Raw genomic sequence first — 19,979 nt, 5'->3', positions numbered from 1 at the left:
TTTCCTTCTGTTTTCTGGGTTATTAGTTCCTTCTTTGCAGTTATTGTCTGAATTTGTAAGTTTAGGTTAGAAAATTGTTCTTTTATCTCATTTGTGTTATTTTTAGTCTCATCCTGAAATAAAACAATTGTCTCTTGGATTGATTTCAACATGGAAAGAATTTCTTTCTGAGATTCATTAACATTTTCTTGTTGATATATCAAGTTGGGAGCTTTGGAGACAGGTGTTGAAGATGTTATTTTACCATTTAAGGCTGAGTATGGAACACTCATTTTGTTTTAATATGTAGCCTTTATAGTTGAGTAGGGTCCCCAACCCAGATAAGTAATGGTAATTCTAGCCCACCAAACACTTAAGTGATTTGATCTCGGTTCCCACAAAAAAGTTATTGTTTTGACTGAACTGGAAGAATGCACTTTCCTTCCCCCCATAGCTGTGGCAAGATGAAAAAAATGAAGAAAGATGGCTGTAACCAAAAGTAATTTTGTAGTTTTGACACTCCATGATTGATGAGGGTCCATTCCTTCTTTGTCACCTCATTGGGGCAACTTTTTTTTTTATTAAAGAGTTTTACAAAAACAAAATTTTACAATATATCCCAAAATCCCTCCCACCCCAAACCCCCCACTTCCCCCCCACTTCCCAGAGCTAAATACAGGATTATAGTTACAATAATCATATTCTAAATACAAATTATACATTATATACAATTAACCAAATTCATAATGTGGCAACTTTTGACCCTTTTTAGGATCCCCAGTGGGGCAAAATCAAACATGGAAGATGGAGCCCTGCCTTCCTGGACTATTTCTGCTTTGTTTTCCAAACAGGCCCATTTTGTGGCATGCCCCAGGATTCCTTCAGCCTGAGTCCTGGCCAAGCTATTCATGCAGCATATATACAAACTGCATGGGGTTCCAAAATGCATTATCTCAGACCAAAGAGTGTACAGTTTACAGTAAAGTTTTGACAGGAGTTCCTGATGTTGATAGGCTCCTCCTAAGGGCTTAGCTCTGCCCACTTTTGTCACACTATTGGAGCCTGTGAACATGCTAGCTCAATCTTAGAGCAATACCTGCAGTGTTATGTAAATTATCAGCAAACCAATTGGGCCAAGCTTCTTCCTTTTGCAGAAGTGGCATAAAATAACTCAGTGCATAGTAGCAAAGAGTTTACCCCTTTCAGGGTGGCTACTGGAATAGAGTTTGTACTTGTGCCAGAGCTCCCTCAAGAAAAGCCATTATCAGCATCACTGACCAAGTGGATGGACACTTTAACAGCCACTTGGGTCAAAGTGTGTAAAGCATTAGAGAAAGCAAGAGAAATGTGAAAGAGGGAGGCAGACAAGAAAAGGGCACCTCAGAGGGAATATAGAGGAGACAGGGTGTACTGATCCACAAAGTTTTTAAACCTGATGCAGCCTTATAAATAAGTGGGGCCCAAATACATAGGGTCTTTCTCAATTGTCCGAATAATAAATTCTGTGAAAGTGGAGGTAAAGCTGCCTCAGGTGCATTCACCCAATGTTTAACTGCACCCTTTTGAAACCTTTCTGCAACTTGGTGTTAAGACCACCTATTGAGCCACCTCCTCCCCCCATCATGGTGAGAGGAGCACTTTGAAATCAAGGAGATCCTTGATTCCAGGAAATGAAGGGGGAAATTACAATATCTAGTGTTGTGGAAGTGATAACCATTAGCAGATGCTGAGTGGGTGGTGGCAAAGGAAGTTAGGACATCTAGGCCCATTAGAAAGTTCCATGACAAGTATTCAAATCAATCCAGGTAAAGGAGGGGGGCTAGAGAGTTTTGGGTAACATTCTGTACATTTGTTCTATATTTCCAGGCTTATCTTTCTTCTGGAGGACTGGCATGTCAAAGCTTGACAACAGTAACTAAGGGGAGGAGTATCCTTGGAATGTTTTTGGAGCTGGGAGGGAGTAAGGAATTTGTGTGAGCTGTTGTAGCCTAAGCTTCAAGGCTGTGAAATGAGCCCCTCCCACAAAGGAGCCAGCTATTTTTTCCGAAACTAAAAGAACATGCTGAAGTGGAGGACAATGGACATGGGGTGTCTCACATGGGGAAAATGGGAAATTAATTATGTTGAGTTACCTGCGAAAACCTCAGAGCTAGCTTTGCTTCTTCTTTACACTGTATGACTCTATCAATAAAGTTATACTCTTGGTAAAATAATGTTCCAGGAGTTTCTTTTGCTGCATATGCCAACAATATGGTTAACAAGTGGCTTACTTCAAATTTTGATAGATATTATGTGATCACTGTGTACTCTGTAATTCTCAACACATTTAGCCACTTGCACACTTATGCAAAATGCAACTTCTTTTTGTCTGATGATATTGTTTCCAGAAAAATAAACCATAAACTCATATGATTTGAATTGACTTCTGCCTATCCAGTGTAATTCACTGATGCCAAGGTTGTCTATTCTCTAATCATTTATCTGGATTTCTGTGTAGTGTACATACTAATATACTAATTCACCCTGTCTTCTATTTTATCTGCTTTATTTTTAAAAATGTATTCTTCAGTTGATATGTGTTGATAGGAATCATTCCACTGTATAATATCTAATAAAGTAGTTCTTCCTGCACTAAAAGTTTAACTTCTGTATTTGGACAATGTGCATTTGTTTCCTTATACAGATATGGTACATTCTTAGCCATAAAGTCTGATTTTTTTTAATGTGCCACATTACAATCACAGTAGCAAGGGAAGCCCTAGATTTTTCAATACAATATAATGCATACCAGGAGCCTGTTAAAGTGTGACATCTCTAGAACAGAGGAATAATATCCAGAAAATAGTAAGGACTCATCCTAATAAATGAATTAGAACTTGACATTTATTGCACAAAAAGTGAACCATGACCTAAATATGGTGGTAGAGAAGTCAGTAAATTTTGGGCTCTACTTCAATTGCCTGCAGTAAGACCAAGACTAATGTTATCTTAGAAATCAGGGAGATAGACAAAAATGTGATTTTTCTTTATCTGCCTAGGACTGAAATCCAAATGGATTCTTTTAACATGCTCATAAGGCAGAGTTTTTAAATAGATTTTTAAATGGTATAGGGTTTCCTGCCTGAGGAGGGGGTTGGACTAGATGACCTTCAAGGTCCCTTCCAACTTCTTCTTCTTCTTCTTCTTCTTCTTCTTCTTCTTCTTCTTCTTCTTCTTCTTCTTCTTCTTCTTCTTCTTCTTATTATTATTATTATTATTATTATTATTATTATTATTATTATTATTATTATTATTAATATGATCATCAATTTAAATGATTCTTCCTTTCTTCCCTTGTTCTTTCTCATAGCACAAACATCAAAATCACAGAACAAATTGGTTTAAACATTAAAAAAGTGTTATATGTAAGGCTGCTATTTGGAAGGGAAAAAAGCCAAAGCTATTTTAAGAATTTGGAACAAATTTACAGTTATTCAATATTATATCTATTGGGACTTCCGGGTGGCAAGGCTCCATCGATGGCAGCTGTTTCAGCCGTCAGCCCCATTGTTTTCCGTTGGAACCGCTAAAACAGCGACGATCAGCTGTTTTGCGGTTCAGAAACCCTCTCCTCGGGAGAAGAGGGGAGGGTGAGTGTTCAGGTAGGGGTAGAGCTCCCCTAGACCCCAGAGTTTAAATTCTGGGGGTTGAAGAGTGAAAGCCCCCCCCCCCGGAGCCTGAATTTGCTCTGGACTCAGGGACTCCTCTGCTCCAAGGCTTCGGAGTGGAGCAGGATGCTGCAACCATCCCTGCAATCAACAATTAACTTTTGATTACTTGGATGCAGGCAGAGCTGTGCAGGAGAATATTGAAACAGCAAGTATTTGAACTTTAACTCTGGTTTACTTTGAAAGAAAAAGTTGCAAGTGGTGTGGAAAGTGAAAATGCGCAATGGAAATTAACTGGGTGTTAAGATGGCTTCTAAATCAACCAAATCTTCTGTTCCTAGAAGTGCTGGTGCTTCACCAGTTCATTATTCTTCATTACAGGCTTTGATTCCTCCTCCTGTGGCACCCGCACCCGCATTAACACTAAAAGATTTACAAGATGCTTTAAAAATACAATCCCAGCAAATAGCTGAACTTATTGAGGACAAGAATACTGAAATAAAAGCAGACATTTTAGCTGCATTTCAGGGGCTTGCAGTCTGTATTGAGCGCCTGGATGATCGTGTGGAAGAGCTGAATCAAAATAATTTGAGATTGGATGCTAAAATGTTGGAAGCTGAAAATAAGATGGAAAAGATTGATGATGATGTAGTTATGATACAATATACAGATATGGAGTTTGCTTTGAGGATTAGAGGATTGAAAGAGGACCCAAAGGAAAATTTGAAAGAGTTATTGGCACAAGCCCTCGAACTGATCTTGGAGCATGAAGCAGAAGATATTATGGGGGATATAGACAAAATATTTCATGATTTAATTTAATTTAATTTAATTTAATTTAATTTAATTCTAATTCTTGGATTGTCAGACAAAAAAAAACTACCTAGAGATGTGGTGGTCTATTTTACAAAGAGTTCGATCAGAAATGTGATTATCCAAGCCTTTTATAATAATAGATTTAAAGTTGCTGAGCAAGAAGTTTTACTTCTGAAAGAGATTCCTCCAAGAATTTTAAGGAAAAGAAAAGAATTTGCTTTTTTGGTAGATGAATTAAAGAAATGGCAGCTTCAGTTTAGATGGGAGATACCAGTAGGCTTGGTGGTGAATTATGCTGGCACGAGATATCGTCTTAATACAGTTTTGAAGGCACAAGATTTTTATTCTAATATATTGAAGGCAGGTCCTCCACCATCTCCAGAATTCAAAGGAAGGAAGGAAGAAGAAGAGTGTCAGACTCAAATGGAGAGTAAACAAGGAGAAGAAGGAGTTACTTCACAGATGGTTAAAGAATCTCAGCTAATTGTAGAAGTTGAGCAGCCCCAGACGTTGACAGGTTAAAGAACAAAGAATGACAAGGGCTGCAATTAGATGAATTAGACAAGAACAAGAACAACAGAAAGCTGCAATTATATCTCAAGAATTTACTTATAGTGAAGCTGTGGGAGGAGCGAGACCAAAGAGGCAGCTCCAGGTGGTTCTGCAAGAGCCGCTCCAAAAGCTTCAGGTCGCAAAAGATGGCAACAAAGTTTCTAACCTGGAATGTTAATGGATTAATTTTCCTGCACAAGAGAAAGTTTTTCAGTATTTGAAACAATTTTAAAATGATGTTATTTGTTTACAAGAAACGCATGTGCAGCTGATCAAAAATATCTGATAAACTCTAGATTGGGTGTACAGTTTAGTGCATCTGCTCCAGATAAGAAAAATGGAGTAGTTATTTATGTGAAGAAGAATTTAACAGCTAATTTAATTGAAACAGATAAACAAGGAAGATATATTATAATTGAACCTTTAATGGAAAAAAATACTTTTGGTTCGATTATATGCTCCTAATCAACAGCAAGGAGAATTTTATAAACTTTTACTCAGTAAGATAATTCAATGGGATTATAAATCATGTATTTTGATGGGAGATTGGAATGGAGTCCTGGACACACAGAAAGACAAAAAAGGTCTTTTTAAAAGCATGCCAAATCATGCTAGATTGCCTAAATCTTCTTTTGAGATGAAAGATGACTTGGAATTGAGAGATGTTTGGAGAGAAAGAAATTTGGAAGAAAAAGATTTTACCTTTTTTTCTGATAGACATCAATCCTTTTCCAGGATTGACTTTGTATTAACTACTAATGTTTTTTTTTCTAGGATCAAGAAGATTAAGATATGTCCAAGAACTTTATCAGATCATAGTCCATTACGGTTGGAATTGGAAAAAGAGAGTGGAGAGAGGAGGTCTTGGAGATTGAATGAAAATCTGTTTAGATATCAAGAAAATGTGGATGAATGCAAAAAACAGATGAAAGATTTTTTTAATACAAATATGTATAAGGGTACTTCTATTGAAATGGTTTGGGATGCAAGCAAAGCTTATATGAGAGGAGTGTTAATATAGTTGAATAATAAATATAGGCGTAAATTGGAATATAAGTGAAAAGAGTTAGAGGAGGAAATTAAGAGGAAAGAGAAGTCTCTAATTTTGAATCCATCTGATAAGAAGATCAAAGAAGCAATTACTTTGTTAAGAGGTCAGTTTAATATGTTGATGGCAGATCAAGTGGCAACCAACCTACAGTATGTTAAACATAATACTTTTTCTAATGCTAATAAGCCAGGTAGGTGGTTAGCTTATTTGTTAAGGAAGAAACAAAGGTCACGTAACATAGATAGAATAGTACATAAGGGAAAATATGTGTTTCAGCAAAATCTTATTAAAAAGGCTTTTGTTGAATTCTATTCTAAGTCATATGTTAGGGATAAGATTCAAGGTATAGATATAGATAGATATTTACAAGAAGTGAATATCCCTGTTCTTACACAAGAGCAAAGGGAAGGGATGAATCAACTGATAAATGCTGAAGAAATTATTTTAGCAATTAAACAATTAAAGGTGGGGAAAGCACCAGGAACAGATGACTTGACTGCTGTTTATTATAAAGATTTACAGTTAGAAATGGTAGAACCTTTAAAAGAATTATTTAGAACAATCCAATCTGGAGGAGAAGTGTCTCCATCGTGGAAAACAGCTTTCATATCGCTGATTCCAAAGGAAGATCAAGATCTTACCCAAACCAAAAATTATAGGCCAATATCGCTTTTAAATACTGATTATAAGATATTTGCAAAAATTTTAGCAAATAGATTAATGAAGGTAAGGCAGCAAATGATTCATAGTGACCAAACAGGATTTATAAGTGTTAGACAAATGAAAAATAATGTGAGACATATTGTAGATTTATTGGAATTTTTGGAAAGAAATAACCAGGTCTCCGCAGCACTGATTTTTTTGGATGATGAAAAAGCTTTTGATCAATTGGACTGGTAATTTTTATTTAAGGTTCTGGACAAAATGGAGTTTGGGGATAACTTTTTGCAACCTATTAGGGCAATATATCAGAAGCAAACAGCTCGTATAATAGTAAACAATAGTTTGACAGAAATATGTAATATTGAAAAGGGTACAAGACAGGGGTGTCCGTTGTCACCCTTATTGTTTGTTTTAACATTGGAAATATTACTGATTAAAATACGAGATTCAAATAAAATTAGGGGAATTCAAATAAGAGATCAGGATTACAGATTGAGGACATTTGCGGACGACCTGGTTATTACAGTAACTCAACTGGCTTATTCAGTTGTGGAATTGATGGAGACAATAATGTTATATGGGAAAGTTTCTGGATTTAAGATAAATACACAAAAAACTAAAATACTGTCTAAGAATATGACTATAGAACAAAAGGTTGTTCTGAAAGAGCTAACGGGATTTGAAATAGTTAAAAAGATTAAATACTTGGGGGTTTATCTGTCAGTCTCAAATGTGAAGTTATATAAGAATAATTATGAAATGTTATGGGGAAAAATACAAAAAGAACTAGATAGTTGGAAAAAATTACAATTATCATTACTGGGAAGAATTGCAGCAGTGAAAATGAATGTTTTGCCAAAATTTTTATTTTTATTTCAAATGATACCTATACTTAAAAAGGATTCAAATTTGGAGGAATGGCAAAAAGGTATTAATAAATTTGTTTGGGCAGGGAAAAAGCCACGACTTAAATTTAAGATAATGCAAGATACGCGTGAAAGAGGTGGTCTTAAAATGCCTAATTTTAAATTATATTATGAGGCTGCTGCTTTGTCATCGATAAGTGACTGGTTTAATTTAACACAAGGGAGACTATTAAATCTTGAGGGTTATGATTTCTTATTTGGTTGGCATGCATATTTATTGTATGATAAGAAGGTGGATAATGTGTTTAAGATACATATACTAAGGTATGCTTTGTTGCGAGTTTGGAAAAAGTATAGACATAAGTTAAATTATAAGATACCAATTTGGACAATACCTAAACATGCAATAGAAAATATAAATGTGGGATTTAAACATGATGAGACTACGTACAAGGAGATCTTAAGTTTAGAAAGGAATGTATGGCAATTAAAGCCATATAAAATTTTAAAAGAAGAAAAGATTGTACAAACTTGGTTTCAGTATGGGCAGTTACAGGCAAGATGGAAAGAGGACCAGAAAGTTGGTTTTTCGATGATTGATGAAAATTTGGTAAAACAAATTAGAGATCAAGGTCAAGCACATATAAAAAGGATATATAATGCATTGATAGAAATTGATTCAGAAACGGAACTTGTTAAAGATTGTATGATAAAGTGGGCCCAGAATTTTCAAGAAGTTATAACAATGGATACTTGGGAAAAGATCTGGGTTAGAAATGTAAAATTTACGCAGGCCCAAAATTTAAGAGAGAATTTTTATAAAATGTTTTATAGGTGGCACTTAGACCCTAAAAAATTAGCAAGTATGTATCCGAATTGCCAGCCCAAATGTTGGAGGTGTGGTGGTGAGGATGCAACATATTTTCATATATGGTGGACTTGTAAAAAGGTTAAAGCTTTTTGGATTAAAATTTGGTGGAATATGCAAAAGATATTTAAGAAAAGGATAAAGCTTTCTCTGCAATTGTTTTTATTGGGTATTATTACAGATACTACTGTTATAGACACTAAGTTGATGTTGAATCTAATTACGGCAGCAAGACTTTTAGTAGCGCAATATTGGAAGAAGGAGGAACTGCTGACTATAGAAGAGAACTTTGAAAGTTTCTAACTTTGCGGAAATGGCAAAGATTTCAGCATATTTGAAAGAACAATCGCAACAGAGATATATTGTAGAATGGAGAAGATGGATTGAATATATTCAGAATAAATATGGGACTAAAAAGTTTCATTTAGCATTTGAATAAGTAGTGGTTTTATATGATGTATTATTAGTTATTTGTTATTTGTTAGTACTATTATGACTATGGGGAGTTAAAGTGCGATAGAATTTAATGTCTTATTTTTGTTGTTAGCATATTTTAGCTTATGTTTGTATTACTATACCCTGTATTCAGCTCTGGGAAGGCGAGGAGGGGTGAGGGGAGGGGAAGGGAGGGTTGGAGAGAGGGGAGGGGGAGGAGGGAGTTTTTTGTATTTAAAAATGTATTGTAAAACTTTTCAATAAAAAAATACCAATTTGGGGAATACCTAAACATGCAATAGAAAATATAAATGTGAGATTTAAACATGATGTGACTACATATAAAGAAATTCTTTTTTTATTGAAAAGTTTTACAGTACATTTTTTAAATAGGAAAAACTCCCTCCCTCCCCCTTCCCGCCTCCCAACCCTCCCCTCCCCTCCCCTGCCCCCTCCCCGACTTCCCAGAGCTGAATACAGGGTATTAACCTTTACAAACTAAAGCTAGAATATGCTAACTAACTAAAAAAAAACACATTAAATTCTATCGCACTTTAACTCCCCTTAAACATAACTAAATAACTAACTAATGATGAATAACTAATAATACATCATATAAAACTAATACTTATTCATATGCTAAATGAATTTTTTTAGTCCCATATTTATTCTGAATATACTTGATCCCTCTTCTCCATTCCACAATATATCTCTGTTGCAATTGTTCTTTCAAATATGCTGAAATCTTTGCCATTTCCACCTGGTTTGAAACTTTCAAAGTCCACTCTTCTATAGTTGGCAGTTCCTCCTTCTTCCAATATTGCGCTACTAAAAGTCTTGCTGCCGTGATTAGATTCAACATCAACTTAGTGTCTATAACAGTAGTATCTGTAATAATACCCAATAAAAACAATTGCGGAGAAAACTTTATCCTTTTCTTAAATATTTTTTGCATATTCCACCAAATTTTAATCCAAAAAGCTTTAACCTTTTTACAAGTCCACCATATATGAAAATACGTTGCATCCTCACCACCACACCTCCAACATTTGGGCTGGCAATTCAGATACATACTTGCTAATTTTTTAGGGTCTAAGTGCCACCTATAAAACATTTTATAAAAATTATCTCTTAAATTTTGAGCCTGTGTAAATTTTACATTTTTAACCCATATCTTTTCCCAAGTATCCATTGTTATGACATCCTGAAAATTCTGGGCCCATTTTATCATACAATCTTTAACAAGTTCTGTTTCTGAGTCTATTTCTATCAATGCATTATATATCCTTCTTATATGTGCTTGACCTTGATCTCTAATTTGTTTAACCAAATTTTCATCAGTTATTGAAATACCAACTTTCTGATCTTCCTTCCATCTAGCTTGTAACTGCCCATACTGGAACCAAGTTTGTACTATTTTCCCTTCTTTTAAAATATTATATGGCTTCAATTGCCACACATTCCTTTCCATCCTAAAATGAGATTACATATAAAGAAATTTTAAGGATAGAAAGGAATGTATGGCAATTAAAGCAAAATATATTTAAGAAAAAGATAAGGTTTTCTCCACAGTTGTTTTTGTTGGGTATTATTACAGATTTTACTGTTATAGATACTAAATTGATGTTGAATTTAATTACGGCAGCAAGACTTTTAGTAGCGCAATATTGGAAGAAGGAGGAACTGCTGACTATAGAAGAGTAGACTTTGAAAGTTTCTAACTTGGCGGAAATGGCAAAGATTTCAGCATATTTGAAAGAACAATCGCAACAAAGATATATTGTGGAATGGAGAAGATGGATCGAATATCTTCAGAATAAATATGGGACTAAAAAGTTTCATTTAGCATTTGAATAAGTAGTGGTTTTATATGATGTATTATTAGTTATTTGTTATTTGTTAGTAATATAGTTATGTTTATGGAGAGTTAAAGTGTGATAGAATTTAATGTTTTATTTTTGTTGTTAGCATATTTTAGCTTAAGTTTGTAAGTTTATACCCTGTATTCAGCTCTGGGAAGTTGGGGGGGAGGGTAAGGGAGGGTAAGTGGGGGGGAGGGTGAGGGAGGGAGTTTATGTTTTTAAAATGTATTCTAAAACTTTTCAATAAAAAAAGATTATATCTATTAAATATTTATTTAGAAGCTATTCTCACATATTTGTGTTGAAAAAGTTTATCCTGATTCTGGGCAGTAAAAAAAATCTGTCACATTTAGTGTAATCTACACTAGTATGGGACGCGGTGGCTCAGTGGGTTAGGACGCTGAGCTTGTCGATCAGAAGGTCAGCAGTTTGGCGGGTCGAATCCCAGGTGCCACGTAACAGAGTGAGTGCCTGTTACTCGTCCCAGCTTCTGCCAACCTAGCAGTTCGAAAGCACCTAAAAATGCAAGTAGAAAAATAGGGACCACTACGGTGGGAAGGTAACAGCGTTCTGTGCGCCTTTGGTGTCTAGTCATGCCGGCCACATGACCACGGAGACGTCCTCTGTCGATCAGAAGGTCAGCAGTTTGGCGGGTCGAATCCCAGGTGCCACGTAACAGAGTGAGTGCCTGTTACTCGTCCCAGCTTCTGCCAACCTAGCAGTTCGAAAGCACCTAAAAATGCAAGTAGAAAAATAGGGACCACTACGGTGGGAAGGTAACAGCGTTCTGTGCGCCTTTGGTGTCTAGTTATGCCGGCCACATGACCACGGAGACGTCCTCGGACAAACGCTGGCTCTTTGGCTTTGAAACGGAGATGAGCACCGGCCCCTAGAGTCAGAAACGACTAGCACGCATGTGTGGGGGAACCTTTACCTTTACCTTTTTACACTAGTCTAGGCTAGTCCCTTTTTAGCAGGAAAATAAATCCATGGCCTTAGAAATTGTATTTACTATGGATGAATAAACAAGTCTGTTTCATGTTCTTTTGAGTGTGTCATTTTCAGGCATATTCTAACTTTATTTCTGTTTGGCAACGTTGTAATGATTTGATGATGTTTCTGTTTTCTTTGTATGCTTCATGTTGTGAGTCACCTTGAAGTTGGTAAAATATAAATCATATAATAAAATAAATTGAATTTAAATAACTATAATAAAATAAGTTCAAAAGCCCTCAATAAGAGATCAGTTTATATCACTACGAAGCATCGCATGAGTCTTTCCTGGTAAAAATTCTAAAAGAATGTAGTTCTTGGGTGGGGAAGAAAAAAGGAGGAGAGGACCCCTCCCTTGCCTTTTAAAGGACACATGGTGATTATGATTTTCTAGTTAGTCTTTCAAAAAAATCATTAAAAGAATTTTTGGGTGGGAAAGTTGATAATTGCAGGAAACCTCCCTATGTTGGAATGAATGTGCTAATGCTCAGTGTTCATTCATAATATCTGGATGTCCTGTGCATAAATGGACCAGCTGCCGTGACTTCAGCTGTTTGGCAGAAGTTTCTCAAGGTAGTGCTTTATTGTCAAGCTGTATCATCACCGTTTCCTTTTACAAAATAATTGGATGAAATATTTGCCCCCAGAAGAAACCAGAGGTGAGAGTTCAGTTGTTTTTCTAAAGCAACAGTACATGCTACATCCCAGGAAGTCTATTAATTGTGTAGACAGGTTCTCTTTTTTCTTACACTGCACCACTGTTCAATTTGATCCTTCATACTAGCCCTTAACATTGTTTTGCCATCTGAACTCTTATTTCTGACCTCACAAAGGATATTATGAAGGCTGAGAACCAACCTTTCAAAACATTTGTCTCAGAAACACTGCCTTTCCTTCACAGCATGGCTATACTAGAATTCAGTCTGCCATAACTTTACTGAAGCACTTCAGGTCCCTCCAGCTGTTCCCTTTATCATGTCCAGTAGCTGGAAGGAGCTTCTGTGCATGTCTTCTGAATACTAGATATGATGGTACAGACATTGGATGCAAAGCAATGAAACTGCTGTGCCCTTCAAAAAGCAGGGAGATATGTTGCTTTGTGAAGCATCTTCTAAAGGAAGCTTTGCTTAAGGCATTACTAAAAAAAAAGCCACATGAACTTTCAAAGATTATGAAAAAAGTGTATAGCTATTTTTCTTTGGCTCTTCACTTTCTAGCAATGCAATCAGGAATAATATGTATGAAAACAATTAAATTTAATCAGAATTTATCCTTTAGTAATGCTGCTGGATAGTTTTCACAAAACCTAAATTTAGACTGCAGCAGACGTATACTATTAAGTGCATGGTTGCCCCAATCTTTGCATTCATTTAGAAATCTCTTCCTGCTTGTTATTAGTGTTATGTGCTTCTGGCTACTTTCCTTCATGACCAGAGGCAAGCTCGCCTGACCAATAACCAGCCAAGACACAGTGAAGGCCTTTTGTTTCGTTTATTGCAATAAGTGGGGAGAGAAGGTATCAAAGCTTGGTTCTCTCCAAAGTTCCAACCCAAAATATTCCCTGTCCTGGCTGCTACATCCATCTTCTTTTTCCATTAGCTGAGGTACTATGAGGTTACACTCTTTCCGACCACCTCCTACATATTTCCTGCTACATACTAAATCATACATCACATGTACATTAAAATCAAGAGATAATTTATGCAAGGTGTGTCAGTTAATATTAATCAACTAATTGCATGTGCTCAGTTACCTGAGTTCTGCCCCCCTTTTTGAATGACTTCTTAGAAAAATAGCTTCTTTCCTATTTTGCTAGTTATCTTCTCTTACAGTTCCTTTTCCCATTCTGAAGACCTAGATAACAATTTTGCCTATATGTTTCTCTTACATTCTTCCTTTATGCTTTCCTTACCTGGTTCCCATCTATTATAGTTGCTTCTCTACTTGGTAAATTTCCACTGCAGCAAATTCAATTTTAAATTTCTCTTTCAATCTTAAATTTTTGAAGAATTTTCCTTTACTTCTATCATTAGTAACTGTCTGGAATCATAATTATTGTACTCCTTTGTGTTGTTATTTTGGCACTGAGATACTGACATTGTTCCATTATGCTTGACATATTGTTATCACAAAATCTTCTAACTTTTGAAGCACTTCTTTGAAAATGTTTCTAATTATCTCAAAGTGAAAATAAAACATAATTCATTTTAACATCTTTTCTTCACCACTGTCACATAGATTGGATTTCTGGCAGATAACTACGGGCAGTCCTTGACTTACAACCACAATTGAGCCACCAATTTCAGTTGCTAAGTAAAACATTGTTAAGTGAGTTTTGCCCATTTTACAACCTTTCTTGTCATAGTTATTAAGTGAATCACTGCAGTTGTTAAGTTAATAACACAATTGTTAAGTATGTTGACTCTGCTTGTCAGAAGGTTGCAAAAGGAGATCACATGAGTCTGGAACACTGCAACTGTCAAAAATATGAGTCATTTGCCCGGTGTCTGAATGAAGGGAATGCTGCAATGGTCTTGTGAAAAACACACTTTTCCAGTATCATTGTAACTTTGGTCACTAAACAAATTGTTGTAAGTTGTAGACTACCTGTATTCTTTACCTAAATTACAGTGTTACTTGAAATTTGATTACACTTTTCTTTGACAATATAGCTTTTCTTACCTCTCTGTATTCTTCACTAGATGTCTAGTGAATGGACATTGCCATTCATCACCTTCATTCTTTATTGAATGTTTGACTGTAAAGCTCTTCTCCATTTTCAAAGTTAAGTGTCATGACAAAATTCAATGTAAGCAGTAATGTTGCTTTTATATGGTTTGAAACTTTATTTTTTAAAGCCCTACTGCCATGTATGCACTTATAATGAAGGAAAAATTTCAGTCATGCATTGCTATATGCAAACAGAACAGCTTATTCTTGCCTGCTCTCCAAACATTTAGACAAATGCCCTAAAGAGTGAAAAGCCTGCATCAAATGCAGTCATACTGTGCTGTCGAGAGTATATTATTTTATCTCATACATGTTAGAAATTGGTAACGTATGGTATGAGTGAACCAAATGTTGCAATATTTATTTATTCTAGATATTTATTAATACAATTTCTATGCCTGCCCATTTATCCAAGAAACTCTGGGTGGTCCTACATGTAATATGGATATAATGAGAATGAACAAAATGCTATGATATGGATGGGCAGAAAAAAAGATACTGTAGATTCACGCCACATCCAATTTTTATTTTTCTCCTAATGTGAGCTTGGAGGAAGATTTGGGTGATGGAGAAAATAAGAAAAATAGAAAATGTCAAATTAGAGGCTAGCAGCACTTTTCACAATATGCAAAATGATCAGATTCAGAGGTTTTTGAACCTAAGTTAAAATTTTGGCTAAAACCCCCTGTGTTTGCCCACTTTATGTCTCCTCTTATTTATCCTTTATATCCTTAGCTTGCAAGTCTGTGTTTATTTTCAGTAATTTCTACTGAATTCAATGGGGCTTGCCTCTAACTCTGAAAGTTATAGAGTTGTAATTCTGTTTTACACTTTTCTTCTCAGATTATTGATGTGCATTATTTTGATTCAGACTATAAACACACAAAAAATGAGAGAAGGAAGGAGATAAAATATATTACAGATATGGATATACTTCACCAAGCTGCCTCTTTAAAGTTAATGTGGTCTTATTTATGCATAAACCATTTTATTCTTGTGATTTATTCATCCTTCTCACTCTCAAATGTACAACAACATTAGGATCCAGATGCCAAGCTGTGTAAATATTCTTCCAGAAGTAACATATGGCTTCTTGGCAAAGTTAACAAGCATCTGAATGGAAGACTTAGTCTCTTCTGAATGTGTAATACTCTTGACTGGTAAAAGATTATATTGAGCTATATTTCTCTTCTGAAACACCACACTTCTTCTTCCAACCATTTTGTGTATATTTTCTCCCCTTGGGAATCAGCTATATATATGCAGCTTTTCTCCTAAACTTGGCAGTAATCCAAGGCTTGCCATCTTTAACCATGGTGGGAAGGAACTGGCAGTAGTACAAATTGGTTTAAAGCTCTAGGAGTTTATTTTGCTATCTGGCCTGAGAATCTTGCAAATATATACCTCCATAATATGCAATTTGCCTTTGTTGTTATAAATATTAGTAATGATAGTTAGGACAACAAAACAATGTTTCCATCCGCATTATTGCTGTTTCTATTTGGAACAACTTAACCATCATGTGCCATGCCCTTTTCAACAAGAGGTTGAGTTAATGTTTTTACTCTAGCTAGCAAGGCGAAATTTAGTATGACACATGAAATATTAAAATAGGAATAACATCATGGGTTTATGTGGGGCGTATATTCTTCTTTTCCAGCAAGAACATTACTATCCTTGACATTGATCGGGGTTCTAGGGGACAATAGTTATTATTTTCACTGCACCTGACAAGCAAAGAGATACACTTTGTATTTATCAAAAAACTTAGACATTTATTCGCAAGGGGAAACATGAGAAGTTGTCTATTTGTAAAGGACAAATTATGCATGAAAATAAGGGAGCTTGGGATGTTTATGCCTGAGGGTTGGCTGTAGGATTCATAAAAAATAAGAAGTAGTTATAGTGGATAACAAAACACTGTAGGGAATGAACAAAATGCAGAGATGCAAGATAGAAGCAGAGGTGAGAACAGAGAGGAAGAAGTAAAGAAATCAAGAAATAAGTGAATCAGCTGAGGATACCTTGAATGGCTAAAAACTAGAAATAATTCTGTGAAATAGAAATGAACATATAGAAAAGACCAGTGTGCGTAATTACAGAAATTTTGAGTGAAAAAACCATTTTGGGTTCATAATAAACGCTCTTCAGACAGACTTGGGCACATTAACTGTGAATATATCCAAGTATTTCAAAAAAACTGGGCCTTTTCTTGTAAAAAGCATATTCTTAATTATGTATTTAACTACCCATGATCATGCTGTATTATATGTAAACATATTCACTGAAAGTATTAGATATGCATTAAACCACTTTTCATTGTATTAAAATTGTTTTGTGTTCTTTAAATTAGCCTTTTCACTTTTAGCATTAAATTGGGTCAACTGCTTCAGATTTCTTTCTTTTACACACATGTTTTATTTACAGTATGCATGAATTTTAAAAAACTCCAATAATGACTGTAAGTGGGATACAAAAGTACTTGGTGTACAAAAGAGCAACAAATCTTTTTTTTTTCTCCACAGGTATTTTCTTTACTTTTAGCTGAAATAGTGTCTGTTAAAAATAAAATAACTGATTATCCAACCTGTCTGTTGCTCAGGAAAAAGAACATCCATTCATTAATAAAGCGTTATGAAGGTAATTCCTCTGTCTGAGACAGAACTATATTGCTGGGTTGAAGTAAAAAAAAAAGAAGAAGGAAATCTATGTTGGTCAAAGGCACTGGCTTTAAGACCACTGGCTAAAACTCCCTTTCTTTCCCTTCCTTTCCCTTCCCTTCACTTCCCATTTTGAAAAATTGAAAATTTCAGAAATTTATCTTGAATCTGAAGTTAGTTCAGTAGTGTGGCAACTGCACACATGAAAGTGTTCAGTTAGCAGAAACATATTTAGAATAATAAGAAATGGTCAAAAAGATATTTCACTAGGGATACCTAATGTAAGAAGTGAGAAAAATTGTATTTCTGAAGAGAAAGTGCTATACAGTTAGTGGGAGATTCAGAAAAGGATTTTTTATATTGCACACAAGCTATAGCACTATTTCAGTTAGAGATCTACCCAGTTAACATAATTCAAATTGGATCTCAACTTGGTGATTGGAAAACAGGTCACTCTGACTCAGAATTATTATGATCGCCACAATCCTAAGCATGACTCACTTCGAATTTTAGCATATTTTTCCCTTAAATAATAGATGTAAGCTGACTTCCAGGTAGACTTTTAACCTGGAAGACTTTTAATTAACAGAATTAAGAGTACTACTTGGTTTTGGGTAGAATTTCAGCATATTGCAGTATCATTTAGAAAACCAGTAAAATAGGACACTGCTGGAAGATGGAAGCAGAAAAACACAGTTACAGAAGCAGAAATGGCATGAATTTCTTTCATTCCAATCAAATGAATTGACAAATTCTATGAAGCCTTTAATATCAATGATTTGGGTTAGAAAACTACCAAAGCTACTGAATTCAAGAACAATCCTTTGTTGCACTACATAGTGATGCTTTACTTAAAGCAAAGTCTATACCTAGGCTTGCTTAAATAATTTATAAATGAGCACACAGACACTTATTGTTTCCCTTCCTAATCTTCACCATTATATTGTAGTTTGCAAGAAACCTGTAGTTGCAGCCATATTGTGTTTCTGTGTCTCTCAGATATCCAGCTAGGAAATCCAAGAACACCCCCCCCCCGAGAGAACGATATATCTGTAATGAACACAAACACACTAAAGCCTAAACATTTTACCATGTACAGAATACTGTTTCACTTTACTCATTTAGGGTATCTGGCATGAAACCTCTTTATTAATCTAGCTAATTTAACAGCCTTTGCCCCCACCCATTCTGCATCTGCTATGGGATAGTCCTTCCACTGCACAAGATATTGCAACTTTCCCCGGTGTTGTCTAGAATCCAAGATTTCCTTAGTCTCATAGTGTTCCTCCCCTTTTATAAGAATGGAGGTGGAGGGGTCCCTTTGACTGGCCTTAGCTTAGAACCCTGAACAGGCTTTAGTAGCACATTTTTCTTTTCTCTGACAAGCACAGGTGCTGCCACCCTCAATTTGGCTGGCTGGAAGAAGCCCCTGGCTTAGTTCTTGTCTATGAATCCCCTAAGCTCCTCCATCTTCCTGGGTGTCATGTACATCTTTGGCTTTGGCAGTTTAGCTCCTGGCATAAATTCAAGGATGTAGTTAATGGACGGTGAGACAGTAAGACATCCAACTCCCTCTCGCTAAATGCCTCTGCGAGATTGCAGAATTTCCCTGGAATGTGTGGTTCTAACTTCTCGCCCTATGTTAGCATGTTAACTAGTTCCACTTTTGCCTCTTTAATTACAGGCTTGTGGCTGGCACCTGGTACTTCCCTTAGTTCCTCCTACTTAGTCACCCTCTTTCTCAGGCACCACTTGTTATCACTCCAGTCTATTGCCGGGTTCTATTTCTTCAGCCAGGCTAGCCCCAGAATCATAGTCTCAATTATTCCAGGAACCACAATAAGGCAGATAGTCTCTATGTACTTCCCAGTCCTGGTTCCATCAAGCAGGTCACTGGAACAACATGAGGTTGTCTAGCTATTCAAATCCCATAGGCCGCCTTAGTTTCCTGAGTCTCAACCCCAATTTTTCCACTGTTGGTAAGCTGATCAGGTATTGGGTGCAACCTGAGTCTAACAGGGACATGAGGTTATCTTTTACTCCTGAGCAGAGCACCAGGGTCTCTACCCTGGCAGTCATCAGGCTAATGGTGCTACTTACCATCTTACTTACTACTTATCATCTTCCCCTTTGCTGTTGCTCTTGTAAAAGACCAAGTCAGCTGCTTGGCAACCCCCATTCAGGCTCCTGTTGTCACTGACTGTGGTGAGGTGGAGCCCCAGACCTCTAGCCTATTGAAATTCTCTCTAAGCTGTTCCAGCAAGGGGGTGTAGGTTGCAATTGTGAACCTCCACTCAGCTGGCTCTTTCATTTGCTCCCCCAGACTACCATGATCCCGGGGAGAGGGGGGACCAGTTAACACTGCTGATCCTCTGCCCAGTTTCTCAGCCCTCTGCTTGGGGGATGTGCCTCTTGGTTGGTCACCAGGCCCACTTGGGCCACCCTAAGTGCCCCTTGGAGGGGGGCTTCTACCAGGTTTTCCCCACCATCTGTTTTCTTGTTGGATGCTGACATCCTAATATCACAGCTCTCCTGGAGGGGTCCAAGTAGGCTGCAGTAAAAGATTCAGAGCTGGTTTTTAATGTTAGATGTTCAAGTTAGCAAATCCAAGAAAGGAACTACATTGGCACAAAAGGAGCAAAACCAGCTCTGAATTTCCCATTCAAAATCCACATAATTAAACTTGAATTCCCTGTTTGGCCATCCCCTTCAGTCCATTATGATGTGCAATCACATACTCTCCTTTTGTTATGGGAACTGCTTGGATCATTTAAACACCTGCACAATGTGACGTTGAAGGGAGGAGCAGGGTCTCATGATCTGAAGATGGATTATTAGCATCCCATTCCCACTCCAT

The sequence above is a fragment of the Vipera ursinii genome (genome assembly GCF_947247035.1).
Source record: "Vipera ursinii genome assembly, chromosome: 7".
Lineage (NCBI taxonomy): Eukaryota > Metazoa > Chordata > Lepidosauria > Squamata > Viperidae > Vipera > Vipera ursinii.
The sequence above is the reverse complement of the archived record's forward strand: the minus strand, read 5'-3'. Positions refer to the sequence as shown.